Source organism: Canis lupus, chromosome 20, assembly GCF_003254725.2.
Source record: "Canis lupus dingo isolate Sandy chromosome 20, ASM325472v2, whole genome shotgun sequence".
NCBI lineage: Eukaryota > Metazoa > Chordata > Mammalia > Carnivora > Canidae > Canis > Canis lupus.
This window is the reverse complement of record NC_064262.1, coordinates 38,324,517-38,340,454: the sequence shown is the minus strand read 5'-3', so window position 1 is coordinate 38,340,454 and position 15,938 is coordinate 38,324,517. Positions and strand designations below refer to the sequence as shown.

At 39.0% G+C, this 15,938-nt stretch overlaps 1 protein-coding gene across 7 annotated transcripts in view; it reads left to right on the top strand.

The window, feature by feature from the left end:
• The window catches only part of RAD54L2 (RAD54 like 2), a 126,148-nt gene that overhangs the window by 13,633 nt on the left and 96,577 nt on the right, over positions 1 to 15,938 (top strand). For 2 of the 7 annotated variants that reach the window (XM_049098536.1, XM_049098535.1), the window contains one exon: positions 5,092 to 5,273. The exons of the other annotated variants lie outside the window; for them this stretch is intronic. The gene's annotated coding sequence lies outside the window, so the exon portion shown is untranslated. The remainder of the gene's footprint in view (positions 1 to 5,091; positions 5,274 to 15,938) is intronic. 7 annotated transcript variants of the gene reach the window in all.

Here is a 15,938-nt window from a genome sequence, read left to right as displayed (position 1 = left end):
TGAAATTTAACTGGGGTGTCTGGGTGGCTCAGCGGTTGGGTGTCTGCCTTCGGCTCAGGGCGTGATCCTGGAATCCTGGGATCAAGTCCCACATTGAGCTCCCTGCATGGACCCTGCTTCTCCCTCTGCCTATGTCTCTGTCTCTGTCTCTCTCTCTGTGTTTTTCATGAATAAATAAATAAAATCTTAAAAAAAAAAAAAAGAAATTTAACTTACCGTGTGCTAGGCAATGTGTTAATTATTTTTTCATTTAATTAAAAAAAATCTTATATGAAGTATACACTTCATTATTCTCATTTTATAAATTAAATGTGGGCTTAGCAAAATTAGGGAACTTCTTTAATGTTCTTTAGATAGGAAGTGGCAGTGCTAGGACTCTGACCCAGACCATCTTATCTCAGAGCCCATATTCTTTTTTTATTTTTTATTTATTTATTTTTTCAGAGCCCATATTCTTAATTGATTTACTGCTTTCCTATTCAGAACACATTTACTGCCAGTTAACTCTTTGATGTTTATTTTCACTCATTCCTTATTGAATACCTTGTGTGAATTTATTTTTTCCTTCCCAAACCAAGTACCCTTCTGTTCTTCCTGATTTTGGTGAAGGTATGCCATTGTTCTTGGAATCATCTAGATTTTAAGCCCCAGAGTCCTATCTATCTATCTATCTATCTATCTATCTATCTATCCTATCTATCCTATCTATCTTAAAGATTTTATTTCTTTACTTGAGGCACAAGTATTATTACTTATTATTACAAGTATTATTAAGATTTTATTTTATTTATGATTTTATTTTTCTTTAAAGATTTTATTTTCTTTCTTTATTTATTTCTCCATGCAGGGAGCCCAATGCGGGACTCAATCCCAGGATCACGCCCTGGGCCGAAGGCAGGTGCCAAACCGCTGAGCCACCCAGGGATCCCACCCAGAGTCCTATTTAATTCCTCTTATTCCTTCCTGGGCAGAAAATTCTGTTGAGTTTTCCTTGATAATGCCTTACCCTTTCTTAATTTTTTTCTGGTTTCTTTGCATTTCCCTTAACTCAAGCCCTTTAAGTCTAGTCCAGGGTTGTGACAGCTGATTTTCCTTCCTCCATTCTTCAATCTTTGCAGTTCTTCACAAAAGGATTGTCTTCCCCCATCTACCTCCAGTTAAAAGTCCTGTGGTTCCTGTAGCTGTGATTTCTAAAAACCAGTTTTCAAATAGTGTCATAATTATCTGTGGGGCTTCTTTAATGCATATAAAGTCTTTAGAATAACAGTATGACTTTGATGCTATTATTTGCAGTTTAGAGATGAGAAAACAGAGGCTTCATGAGACCGAGGCACTTATACTAGATCACTATTGGTACGAACTCGGGAACTATGTATTTTAATAAGGTCTTCAGATTCTGATGCCCTGAAAAGCACCAGGTTTTGGAAACACCAGGCAGCCTTCAATTCCTTTTAGAATTCCTTCTAAAATGTCTTTGTGGTTCCATGATCCCTCCATATGTGAAATTTCTGTAGTTTTTGACTCTTGATTATGCCCATCTTGCTGATGTCTTTCCTGAATAGCATACTCCCCTGGCTGGTTCTTCCTCTGCCTCTACGACTTTCTCTGCAGGCTTTCTTCTCCACTCCCTCATGGTTTGACCTTCCTTTACTCTCCTTCCCCCTTTACACATACTCCCTGAGTCTCTTACATATTTGGGACTTCAGCTACCAGAGTATGGCAGGGACACTCAAATCTGTATCTCTGACCCCATTTCATTTTCCAGCTGTTTCTGGCATTTTATTATTTAACAACAGTATTACCTACACCATTGTTCAAGCTGGAAACCTGGGCCATTGATAAGAACTTAGAGTTAGAAGTCTGAGTTGAACTACCACTATATAGCTGGGTATAATTGGGATAGGTCACTTAACCTCTCTAATAAACTTTAGGTTTCTTCTTTGTGAATGGGGATAACATTACTTTCCTCATGGTATTATTTTGAAGATATAATGAGAGAATGTCAATAAAATAACAATCTCAAAAAAAAAAAAAATTAAATAACAATCTCATTAATATTTATGGAGCCCAGGATGCCTGGGTGGCTCAGTGGTTGAGTGTCTGCCTTCGGCTCAGGGCATGATCGGGAGTCCTGGGATTGAGTCCCACATCGGGCTCCTGCATGGATCCTGCTTCTCCCTCTGCCTGTGTCTCTGCCTCTCTCTCTCTAGGTCTCTCATGAATAAATAAATAAATAAATCTTAAAAAAATTTTATGGAGCCGTCCCTATGTACCAAGGACTGTGATGGATGCTGGGGAGATATTGGTGAGCAAGGCTGCCCTAATGGAGCTCCAGTTGGCTCCTGAAGCCTTACAGGTTTTGTGTCCTCAGTCTTTAATGTTTCCACTTTTCTCCTTTCTCACTGTCCCTGCTGTGGTTCATGGTGTCACCACCTTTTGCCCGGTGTTATGGCAGCTTCCTACTTAATCTTGCTTCCATGCAGTCACCAGAGTGTTATTTGTGTTTTTATTTTTTACTTATTTATTTTTTGAGGGAAAGAGAGAGAGAAAGCTAGAGCCCGCTCATGTATGCAAGTAGGGGATAGGGGGAGAAGGACAGAGGAGAATTTTTTTTTTTTAAGATTTATTTATTTTTTTATTCATGAGAGACACAGAGAGAGAGGCAGAGACATAGGCAGAAGAGGTAAGCAGGCTTCTCGCAGGGAGCCCGATGTGGGACTCGATCCTGAATCCTGGGATCACACCATGAGCTGAAGGCAGATGCTCAACCACTGAGCCACCCAGGTGTTCTGGACAGAGGAGAATCTTAAGCAGGCTTCACACCCAGCACGGAGCCCGATGAGTCTCGATCTCACAACCCTGAGATCATGACCTGAGCTGAAAGAAAGCAAGACTGATGCTTAACTGAGCCATCCAGGTGCCCCTGTTTCCTTCCTTCCTTCTGAAATATAATTCATATATCATAAATGTCATTATTTTTAAGTCAATTCAGTGGCTCTTAGTACATTTGCAAGATTATACAACCATTACCACCATCTAATTCCAGGGCATTTCATTACTACAAAAAGAAACCCATAGGTATTAAGTCATCACTCCCTATTCTCCCTTCCCCCTATCTCCTGGTAACTGCTAATCTACTTTCTATTTCTATGGATTTGCCTATTCTCATTTCACATAAATGGAATCAGTCAGTATGTGGCCTTCTGTGACTGGGTTGTTTCACTTAGTGTGATGTTTTCAAGGTTCATCAGCATGTGTGTCAGTACTTCATTCCCTTTTATTGCTAAATAATATTCCATTCTGTGGATATACTACGTTTTGTTAATCCATTCATCAGTTAAACCTTTTTTTTTAATTTTTTTAATTTATTTATGATAGTCCCACAGAGAGAGAGAGAGACAGAGAGAGAGAGAGAGAGAGAGGCAGAGACACAGGCAGAGGGAGAAGCAGGCTCCATGCACCGGGAGCCCGACGTGGGATTCAATCCCGGGTCTCCAGGATCGCGCCCTGGGCCAAAGGCAGGCACCAAACTGCTGCGCCACCCAGGGATCCCAACCTTTTTTTTTTTTTTTTTTAAGAAATACTGTTTTTATTTTTTAAAGATTTTTATTTTATTTATTTATTCATGAGAGACACACACGCAGAGAGAGAGAGAGAGAGAGAGAGAGAGGCAGAGACACAGGCAGAGGGAGAAGCAGGCTCCATGCAGTAGCCTGACATGACACTCGATCCCGGGTCTCTAGGATCACGCCCTGGGCTGCAGGCGGTGCTAAACTGCTGTGCCACCAGGGCTGCCCTCATCAGTTGAACCTTAGTCATATGTTGTACTTACCAAATTGCTTACAGTGTATGCTTACATATCTGTGTCAGTTGATGGGATGATCCCTAAAGGGCTCCCATTTATCACTCTTTGACCAGGATTCTGCATATCTTTAGTGCCTACAAGTACTGGTCAGTAGATGTTTAATCATTATTCAGTGATGAATTGTTCTATCTCCCTTTTTTTTTTTTAATATTTTATTTATTTATTCATGAGAGACAGAGAAAGAGAAAGAGAGAAGCAGAGACACAGGCAGAGGGAGAAGCAGGCTCCATGCAGGGAACCTGATGTGGGACTCGATCCCTGGTCTCCAGGATCACACCCTGGGCCAACGGCGGCGCTAAACCACTGAGCCACCCAGGCTGCCCCTCTATCTCCTTTCCTAGAAAACCTGACACTTTTCTGCCTTTTCAGCATCCCTCAGATCCAAGCTCTGATTCCTGTGTGGATAATGTCTTCTCCTTCCCTCCTCACTTGTCTAATTCTGCTGTGCTTCAGGGTTGTGTCAAGGTCAGCCTTCTCTAGAAAGCCTTCCAAGAGTATTCAAACCTGTAGCCTCTGTAGAAGATGCTGTTGCTTCCTAGTCTGAACTCTGGTGCATTTGGGGTTTCTATCATTCATTAGGCACTTAATAAATATAATCTTAACTCTGTCCTTAACTGGATTGACAGTAGGTCCACCAACACTGATTCCTTTTTTGTACTCCCAATAAAAAGGTACTCTAATTATGTAATGGAATTATATCTAACCTTAAATTGAACTATTCCTTGCAAAAGGAAAAAAAAAAAGAGCAAGAAATAATGACTTAAACAGTGAGGTAATTTCTACTCACCACTTTACTCAGTGAATGAATACCCACAGGCAGTGTTGTTATAATTAATATGGTTGACAAAATCTATACATTTAAAGAATTCTTGACCATTGGTAGGAGAGAAATTATTTAGGTGGTGTGATGATGAGTTGATAATATTCTACCAAAAAAAGGAGAAGTAGAATGATAATGGGGAGTCATAGAGAATTGTTGACTTAAAAAGATTTGTTGGAAATGATAAGGAAGATGATAAATAGGGAAAGTCTGCAAGCTGGAATCTTCATAAAATTTTTGGACTGGTTCAAGCAACAAAACACATTAATTTCTGAATACTATAACCATTTTGGAATTATTTTCAGTGTATATATCTCTACAGGAATACATACATGGAACTATATACTATATTTATGTGGACAATTGAAAAATTGAAAAGGCTTTTTTTTTTTTTTTTTTTTTTTAGATTTTATTTATTTATTCATGAGAGACATACAGAGAGGCAGAGACATAGGCAGAGTGAGAAGCAGGCTCCGTGCAGGAAGCCCGATGTGGGACTCGGTCCTGGGACTCCGGGATCACACCCTGAATCAAAGGCAGACACTCAACCGCTGAGCCACCCAGGCGTCCTGAAAAGGCTTTTCAAAGGTGACTTTATTGATGATTTTTTTTCACATGCTGCTTTAGGCCTTCATGGGGGCCCTAGCTAAGATGGAGCCCGTGTAGTAGGTACCTAGTGAATTTTTGTTGGCAGAATGAGAGTGTGGTCACTGGATGTGAATATGAATAGGGGCAGTCACAGCCTGAAAAATACGATACTACTAAGGATAGGGATGAGGCCAAGGTGAATTTGTTCTCTGATGGCTTGACTTTACAGAGAGAGAATACTTGTATAAAGGCAAAATGCTGATTTTACAACTATAAAGTCATATCTATTATAAAACAAAAGAATAAAGAAGATAACTTTTTTGGTAAAACTACCACCCAGAGATAAAAACAGTTAACCTTTGGGTGCACTTCCTTTGTGTTTGTGTGTTTCCTGTGCATATATAAATACTTGCATGAGTGTTACTTTATTTTTTAAATTGGGATTTAAATATTAATAAGCCTTTTGGGTACTTTTTATACAAAAGTATATTATAGGGCAGCCCGGGTGGCTCAGCGGTTTAGCGCCGCCTTCAGCCCAGGGTGTGATCTTGGAGACCCGGGATCGAGTCCCAGGTCGGGCTCCCTGCATGGAGCCTGCTTCTCGCTCTGCCTGTGTCTCTGCCTCGCTCTCTTTTTGTGTCTCTCATGAATAGATAAGTAAAATCTTAAAAAAAAAAAAGTATATTATAAAAATGGTCTTGAAACTCTTTCCTGAAATTTGTTCTACTGTGTCTATGCTCTCAGATTCTTCCTGTAAAGGTTAGAAGCCTCTTTGATAGAGCCATCTGTTTCATATATTGGTAGACTTAATTGTTTATGAACCTCACCAGGTCTGTCTTGCAAACTCTGATTAGGGCAAATTGGAATTCACCCAACTGACCCAACCAGTGCTCTCAGCCTAAATTTCTCTATCAGAGAGACTTGTGACCTGGTCTCATCTATCAGATGTTCCCTTCTAGACTTGTTTCTCATCTATTGACACTAGAGTGGATATTTCATATTAAATGTTTTAAAAAACATTTTAGATGCTTAGAGGAAGGCTTGAATTTTTTTTCTTTTATTAAATTAAAATTAAATTGAAACCATGTACTATGATAGCATTTTAACAATTTCACATCAAGGGTATTTTGGCTAGTTTTTCCCCCGTGAAGATTCACTTCTCGCACTATTATTCCATAAGCGAAAGTAGCAAAGAGTGCCTTGTGAAGTATAAAATCATTGCATTACTCGCAAGAAATCAAATCTGTGCAATAGTAGCAGCTCAGTAAGATAGCCTATTGAAGTGAAAACTGTTTTGTCTTTCACATTTAATATGTTTAAATTTTGTATCTGCTGATATTCTTCCTTTCCCAGGTTATGTCTCTCAAGCTATCTAGCCTCTTACAAGGAATCTTGAATCTTAATGTGGGTAGAACATTTGGTTCTTACTGCTTACATAAATCTTATTTCTAGCCTAAAGGCAGAATATCTCTGTCCTGGATATTTTTCATTTAGTAACTTTGGTGGTATCTTAACAGTTAACTTGTTAACTTTTGCCTCACCTGATTGCTACAGATATGAACTGATACATTTCAGAGCCCTATTTGGTTCTGTGAGTGGGCCTTTTGGTGTGGGTTATTCTTACTGTCTGTGTATTCTTCTCTTCCCTGCTGTTTTATTCACTCATTGTTTGTAGACTTGGTTTATCCAGTTTTGTCTGGATGGAATGCCTATTTTCTGGGCATAGGACCAATTTTTTACTTAACTTTTGGGTAAAACTGTATAGTAACTCAGCTGCTGTCCACAGAGATGAGCTCTCCAAAAACAGTTTTATTTGTTTAGAAACCAGATAGTACGTATTATGGTAGATGTTACACTGGAAAGAAAAACAGGTCTCTCCCTAAGTGGAACATTGGTTGAATATATGAGAACCAACATACTACTGTATACTGGGCAGTCTCACCTACTGGAGTTTTCAAATGGGCTGGAGCTGCAATAAGGCTATAAGTTTGTAATAAGTGTAATAAGTTTCACATTGATGTAGTATTTGTTTGCATTGTGCTAGGTTATTAAGTACTTATGTTGCTGGGTCATATGCTCTGTGAAACCTTACTGCACCTGATGTGTAAGGTGTCATTACTCAGATGAGAAGGTAAATAATTTGCTCCAGTTAAGTGGTGCCTTTAACCTGAGTCTCTCTAACACCACTCTGTGATATACCCACTTCCTCTTCAACATTGCTGATAGTAAAAGCTGGCATATGCATGACATCTGGTCTCCAGCCTGGGCTGGTGTCTGAGGAGGAGGTGACAGCAGCACCCTAGGCATTGGTTAGAGAAACCTGGAAGAGATGCCTCATGTGTCTTTTACACTTTCACTGAGACTTGAAGAACAGTCTTCTTCCATTACCTGTTTATCTCCTAAATAGTTCTCAGTTCTGGCCTTTCCTCTTTTTAACTGGCTCTATTTCCTGGTTTACTCCATCTTTGCATTTCTTCTAGCAGATTTTTCTCCCAGGCCATGTTTTTTGTATTTGTTTATTTTTTAATTAAAAAAATTTTTTTAACTTAAATTCAATTTGCCAACATACAGTAAAACATCCAGGGCTCATTATATCATGTGCCCTCCTTAATGCCCATCACCCAGTTACCCTACCCCCCACCTACCTCCCCCTCTGCAACCCTTTGTTTCTTTCCCAGAGTTAGGACTCTCATGATTTGTCTTCCGCTCTAATTTTTTCCCACTCAGTTTCCCCTCTTTCCCTTATGGTCACTTTCACTATTTCTTATATTCTACATATGAGTGAAACCATATGATAATTGTCTTTCTCCAGTTGACTTACTTCACTCAGCATAATACCATCCAGTTCCATCCATTCCATCCATGTCAATGGTAGGTCCTCTCTGATGGCTGAGTAATATTCCATTGTGTATATATGTATATAAACACACCATATCTTCTTTATCCATTCATCTGTCGAAGGACATCTCAGCTCTTTCCAGTTTGGCGATTGTGGACATTGCTGCTATGAACATTGGGGTGCAGGTGTCCCGTCATTTCACTGCATCTGTATCTTTGGGGTAAATAAATACCCAGTTATGCAATTGCTGGGTCGTAGGGTAGCTCTATTTTTAACTTCTTGAGGAACTTCCACACTGTTTTCCAGAGTTGCTGCACCAGTTTGCATTCCCACCAACAGTGTAAGAGGGTTCCCCTTTCTCCACATCCTCATCAACATTTGTTGGTTTCTGTTTTGTTAATTTTAGCCATTCTCACTGGTGTAAAGTGGTATCTCACTGTTTTTATTCGTATTTCCTTGATAACAAGTGATGTGGAGCATTTTTTTCATGTGGTTATTGTGTGTTGGTCTTCTTTGGAGAAATATCTCTTCATGTCTTCTGCCCATTTCTTGACTAGATTGTTTGGCTTTTTGGGTGTTGAGTTTGATAAGTTCTTTATAGATCTTGGTTAGTAGCCCTTTATCTGATATGTCATTTGCAAATATCTTCTCCCATTCTGTATGTTGCCTTTCAGTTTTGTCAACGGTTTCCTCTGCTGTGCAGAAGGTTTTTATCTTTTTTAAAAAAATATTTATTTATTCACGAGAGGCACAGAGAGAGAGAGAGGCAGAGACATAGGCAGAAGAAGAAGCAGGCACCTGACAGGGAGCCCAATGTAGAACTTGATCCCGGATCCTGGGATCACACCCTGAGCTGAAGGTAGATGCTCAGCCACTAAGCCACCTAGGTATCCTAGGTTTTTATCTTGATGAAGTCCCAATAGTTCATTATTGCTTTTGTTTCCCTTGCTTTTATAGATGTGTCTTGCAAGAAGTTGCTGTGGGCAAGTTCAAAAAGGTTGTTGCCTGTGTTTTGCCCTAGGATTTTGGTGGATTCCTGTCTCATTTTTAGATCTTTCCTCCATTTTGAGTTTAGCTTTGTGTAAGAGAATGGTCTAGTTTCATTCTGCATGTGGCTGTCCAATTTTCCCAACACCATTTATTGAAGAGACTGTTTTTTTTTTGTTTGTTTGTTTATTTTTTTTTAATGATTTTATTTATCTATTCATGAGAGAGACAGAGAGAGAGGCAGAGACATAGGTAGAGGGAGAAGCAGGCTCCCCGAGAGGATCCCGATGTGGGACTCAGTCCCAGGACCCAGGGATCATGCCCTGAGCAAAAGGCAGATGCTCAACCACTGAGCCACCCAGACGTCCTGAGACTATATTTGCATTGGTTATTTTTTCCTGCTTTGTTGAGGATTAGTTGACCATAGAGTTGAGGGTCATTTCTGGATTCTCTATTCTGTTCCATTGATCTGTGTGTCTGTTTTTGTGCCAATAGCATGCTGTCCTGATGATTACAGCTTTATAACACAGCTTGAAGTCAGGCATTGTGATGCCCCCAGCTTTGGTTTTTCAACATTCCTCTGGCTATTTGGGTCTCTTCTGGTTCCATATAAATCTTAGGATTATTTGTCCTAACTCTGTCAAGGAAGTCCATGGTAATTTGATAGGGATTGCATTGAATGTGTAAATTACTCTAAGTAGCATAGACATTTTCATAATATTTATTCTTCCAATCCATAAATATGGAATATTTTCCCATCTTTTTGTGTCTTCCTCAATTTCTTTGATAAGTGCTCTGTAGTTTTTAGAGTATAGATCTAGGCCATGTTTTGAACTTAGAGTATGCTAAATACTGAGCTGAGTGGACCTCTACTGCTACTCAGTATTCTTTGTTGACTAGAACCCCAGGAGCCAAACCAATACTGGCTTTGGTTTCATATGGTATTTGAGCTTTTCAAGTACTGGTTCTCCATCATCACTTCTATTCATTCTCTGAAGCTTCATAGAAGAGCTTGATCCAAGATTGCAGAGCCTCTTTATGTCAGAGTACAGAGAAGGTGCATTTTTATTTTATTTTATTTTTATTATTTTTCAAAAGATTTTATTTATTTATTAGAGAGAGAGTGTACATGTATGTGTGCACGTGGGGAGAAGTGGCAAGAGAGGGACAAGCAGATTCCATGCTGAGTGCAGAGTCTGTTGGGGGGCTCTACCCAATGACCCCAACATCATGACCTGAGCTGAAATCAAAAGTCAGATGCCTAAACCTACTGAGCTACCCAAGCACCTCCCAGAGAATTTTAGTAAAAGAACCTCTTGGTTTGTAAAGTCATGGTCTCTATACCTTCCTTCTACCTTCTACCACCCACCCCTCATCAGCCCCAGTGTGTTTATCAAAAATCACAAGGGTCACCAGTTAGAATGTAGTAGTACCATAGTATTTGCTTTATCATTTTGCTGAGAACGGTTTATTCCTTTTTAACTCTTTTCCATGTGTAAGCATTTGGTAGTACATTTAGTGAGTTTTAACTGATTGTTAAGTCTGCAGATAATGGAAGTATTGACTTTCCCTGACACTGGAAAACGCCCAGGTATGGGAGGATTAGTTACTAGGTGGTAGAGTATCAGCTTGTCCTCCATGATCATAATCCCTTTCCTTTCACTAATGTTCCTCTCAGTTCCCTAATTATACTATGGTTATTTTAGAATCTTCCTTAAAAATTGATTACAACAGCCCCCCCGACCTTTACCTGTGGGAGATATGTTTCAAGAGCCCCAGTGGGGGCCTGAAGCTGCAGATAGTACCAAACCCTGTATATATTGTGTTTTCTTCTACATACATACCTACAATAAAGTTGAATTTTATAAATTAGATACGGTAAGAGATTAACAATAAAAATGATAGAGCAATTATAACAATATACTGTAATAAAATTATGTTAATGTGGTCACTTTCTCTCAAAATATCTTTCTGTATTGTACTCACCCTTCATGTGATGATGTGAGATGATAAAATGCCTGTGTGATGAGATGAAGTGAGGTGGATGACTTAGGCGTCGTGACGTAGTGTTAGGTTACCAGTGATCTTCTGATGATAGATCAGAAGGAAGACCATCTCAGATAAGGGAAAGATCACTCTACTTTCTGTCAAGTTTAGAGGCAGCCTAGAGGAAACACTTTTTGGAAAGCAGACTAAATAACTGATTCAGCTACTGATGTGTTTTTCGGGGTTTTGAGTCAGCTGGTGGTAATGTCTTTATCCTGGTGTTAATGTGTTGTATAGATAATAAATCTTCTGAAGTCTTTGAAGATGCTGCCAGGGCTTGGTAAAGACCCAGGAAATCTAGTCCAGGAGCATCCTTTCCAAAGAATGAAGGAATTTGTCTCTCTGCCTTACATAGGAAAACACATGCCTACAGTGGGCCAGTTAGTAAAATACAGTAGACTTTGAATCCTACGTTATATATAAATGAAGATGTGAAGTTTGTTATCTAGGACATCTAACCAAATATAAACAGAGCAAGGAGTTAGAAATGGCTAGATATGAGGCATAAGGGGTGTTCTTGGAGTATAAGGAGTGCTCTTGGAGTCTTCCTTTTTCAGGCACCTGGCTGGCTCAGTTGGTAGAACATGAGCATGAGCATGTATCTCTTGATCTCAGGGTATTGAATTCAAGCCCCATGTTGGACATGGAGTCCACTTAAAATAAAAACAAACTAACAAACAAACGTGGAGTTTTCTTTTCCTTTAACCCTCTAAAGAAGAGGCTAATTAATATTCTTAGGTTTTAGTACACCATGGATATTGGCTTCTTGTCTAAACCAGAGATAGCCTATTGAAGAAACTAGCCTAGATGCTCTCCTGTTTAATTGGCAAGTGTGGTCTTCCTTCACAGTGTGTTTATGTTAATCAAATGTTGATTCTTATTACTTAAAAAAAATCTATACATATTAATACAGTTGGCACTAATGTGAGAATTTTGTGAAACTTAGCATGCCTGTGGAAGGAAACTCAGCAGATCATATTGCCAGTAGTGTGTGTCCCCAAGTCACTGACAAAGGTGATTGAGGGTTGGGTTACCAGCTGGAATGATGTGATGAACCTCCACTTATCCAAGTTTCCATCATAAGAGCTGAAACTGATTTTTTAAAGGATTTTATTTTTATTATTTATTTTAGAGAGAAAGGGGTGGGGGTAGGGAGGAACAGAGGGAGAGGGAGAAGCAGATTCCACACTGAGCACAGAGCTCGACTCAGGTTTGATCCTATGACTCTGAAATCATGACCTGAGCCAAAGTTTGTTGCTCAAATGACTGAGCCACCCAGGTGCCCCAGAACTGCTTTTTTTGAAATTAATTTTTAATGCTGAAAAATGACTTTTAGGGGTGGCTGCCTCTCAGAACTTTTATTTATTATTTTGGGTGGTGGTTAATTATTGTTCATTTCATTTATTTCAAACATATAGAAAAGTAATCAGAATAATATAACAAAAAATACTTACGACCCTCCAGCTTTGTCATATCTCGATATTATATCATAATTCTGTTTCAGATATTCATACTTAAAAAAACAAACCAGAGTGAAGATATTTGACTTCTTAGTCACATTTACTTCCTTACCCCCAGAAGTAACACTCTGCTGAATTATATATTATTCCCATGCATGTTTTCCTTCTCTTACTGCATGTATGTTTTCTTGACAACAATTAGATGTTTGTATATTTTAAAACTTTATATAAATGGATATTATCTTGTATTTAATTTTCTGTAACTTTCTTTTCTTTTTTTTTTTTTGTAACTTTCTTTTTCACTTAATATTATGCTATTGAAGTTTATCCATATTGATTTATGTTATATTCTGGTTCATTTATTTTTAAGTTGTGTTATAATATTCCATTAGGTGAGAGGACAACAATTGTGCATTTTCTTATTAATGAATGATGAATGATTGCTTCCCCCCCCCGCCCACTGATCCTTACAATGATACAATGTAGATTGCAAATTTCCTTGTATACCTGTTCTAGAATTTTTTAAGAGCAAAATTTATGATTCATAGGGCTGGGAATCTTTAACCTTGCTAGATATTTCCAATTATTCAAATGTGTGTGAAATGGTTTTTGGTCATTTGAGTTTTCTCTTCTAAGAGTTACCTAGTTGTATCTTTTATTTTCTTATTGGTTTTTAAGAGTTTCTCGTATATTGTGGATACTAATCCTTTTACTGGTCCTATGCTTGCAGATATCCCCCAGACTGTTGCTTATCTTTGCTTTGTTTATATTTTCATTTTTGATGTAGTGAAATTTATTGATCTTTCCCTTTATATTACATATTTTGTGCCTTGGGATTTTGATTAGAAGTGCGTGGAGTTTTTAGAGAAAGTTGACATTCTGTAATAGTGTCCATCTTAGAACATGTCAAATCTTTCTGATTATTTAGGTCTGTTTAAGTGAAGCATTACACTTTTTGCCACAAAAGTCTTACATATCTTTCCCTAGATTTATTGCCAGATAATTTATGGTCATTGTTACTCTTGTAGGTATTATTTTTAACATTATACTTTCTAAATGAGTGTTGACTGCGTATAGAAATAAGATAGATCTGAGGTGCCTTGGTGGCTCAGTCGGTTACGTGTCTGCCTTCAGCTCAGGTCATGTTCCTGGAGCCCTGGGATTGAGCCCTGCATTGAGGTCCCTGTTCAGAGGGAGTTGGCTTGTCCCTCTCCTTCTGCCTCTCCCCCTGCTTGTGTTTTTTTTCTCTCTCTCTCTCAAATAAATACAAATAAAAAATATATTTTTAAAGATAGACCTTTCCATATTGTTCTTTCATCTAATTGCCTTACTAAACTTTTCTGTATTTCTTTTTTTTTTTTTTTTAAGATTTTATTTATTTATTCATGATAGACATAGAGAGAGAGAGAGGTAGAGACACAGGCAGAGGGAGAAGCAGGCTCCGTGCTGGGAGCCCGCCGCGGACTCGATCCCGGGACTCCAGGATTGCGCCCTGGGCGCTAAATCACTGAGCCACCCAGCGATCCCCACTTTTCTGTATTTCTAATATTAGTTTACCTGTAGATTTTCTATGTTGAAATAATAGGATCCTCTATTGTTGACAATTTTCTTTCTTTGTTTCAGTCTCTATGCTTTGTGTGTGTGTCTTACTTGTTTGTTAGAATCTCTAACAACTCTGGGGTGCCTGGGTGGCTCAGTTGATTGAACATCTGACTCTTGTTTTAGCTCAGGTCCTGAGCTCATGGGTCTGGGATTGAGTCTTATGTTGGGCTCTGCGCTCAGTGGGAATCTCCTTGGGTATTCTCTCCCTCTGCCCCTTCTCCTGCTTGCGCTCACTCTTTCTCTCTCTAAAGTAAATAAATAAATATTAAAAAAAAGAATAAAAAAAAAGAATCATAGAAATATTGGTAGCATGCAGTTGTATCTTATTCCTGAATTTATAGTGTATGCCCCAGTGTCTCATACTAAATGTGTTATATGAACTGATTTTTTTTTTTTGAAACTGATTTTTAATGCCAAGAAATGACTTTTTGGGATGGCTGTCAGAATTTTTATTTATTATTTTGGGTGGTGGATTTTGGTAGATTCCTTTTATCCAGTCAAAGAAGTTTTCATCTAGTTTGTGAAGAGTTTGTTTGCTTTTGTCATCATGCATGGGTTTTAAAGCTTTTTTTTTTTTTTTTTTTAAAGATTTCATTTATCCAGTCATGAGAGACACAGAGAGAGAGGCACAGACACAGGCAGCGGGAGAAGTAGGCTCCCTGTAAGGAGCCCAATATGGGACTCAATCCTGGATCCTGGGATCATACCCTGAGCCAAAGGCAGAGACACCCAACCGTGGAGCCACCCAGGTGTCCTGGTTTTAAAGTTTTTTCTGCCTCTTTTCAGATAGTATGTAGTTTATCTCCTTTAATCTGGTAGTTTTATTATCAGAAGTTTTTAGGAAACTAAAACTTTTGTTTGATTAATTGCTTATGTGTTTGTAATTTGGGGTTGTAAGCTCATCTTCAGTAATGTTTTATCTATGGGACTCATACGTGGCTCAGGTTGAGGTATGTCCCAGGGATGTGTTACATTTACTTCTTGGCAACTCGTATCTATCACTTGCCTGGCACCACTTTGGTTTAGTGGTTTTGTTGTTGTTAAAGATTCATTTATTTATTTATTTGAGCAGGAAGGGCTGAGGGAGAGGGGGCGGAGAGAGAATCTCAAGCATACTCCACACAGAGCGCAGAGTCCAGTGTGGGGCTCCATCTTACGGCCCTGAGCTGAAACCAGGAGTTGAACACAGTTGAACTGTGCCACCCAGGTTGCCCCCCCCCCACCTTTTTTTAAGTAGGTTTCATGCCCAGTATGGAGCCCAATGTGGGGCTTAAACTCATGACCCTGAGATCAAGATGTGACCTGAGATCAGGAGTCAGATGCTTAGCTGACTGAGCCACTCAGGTGCTCCTGGACCATTTTAGTATTGATTAATTTCTTGGACCATGTAGACTGAATATTTTTTATCCTTCCTCCAAACAAGGTTGACATAAGCTTTTATGTTGTCTTCTGTATTGGTGGTTAGATTTTTTTCTACACCACTCTTTTCTGAGAGTATAGCTCTTTTTTTTTTTTTTTTTAAGGAATTTATTTATTTATTCATGGGAGACACACACACACACACAGAGGCAGAGACAACACAGGCAGAGGGAGAAGCAGGCTCCATGTAAGGAGCCTGATGTGGGACTTGATCCCGGGACTCCAGGATCATGCCCTGGGCCGAAGGCAAGCCCTAAACCACTGAGCCACCCAGGAATCCTGAGAGTATACCTCTTTAAGTTCCTGTCTTTA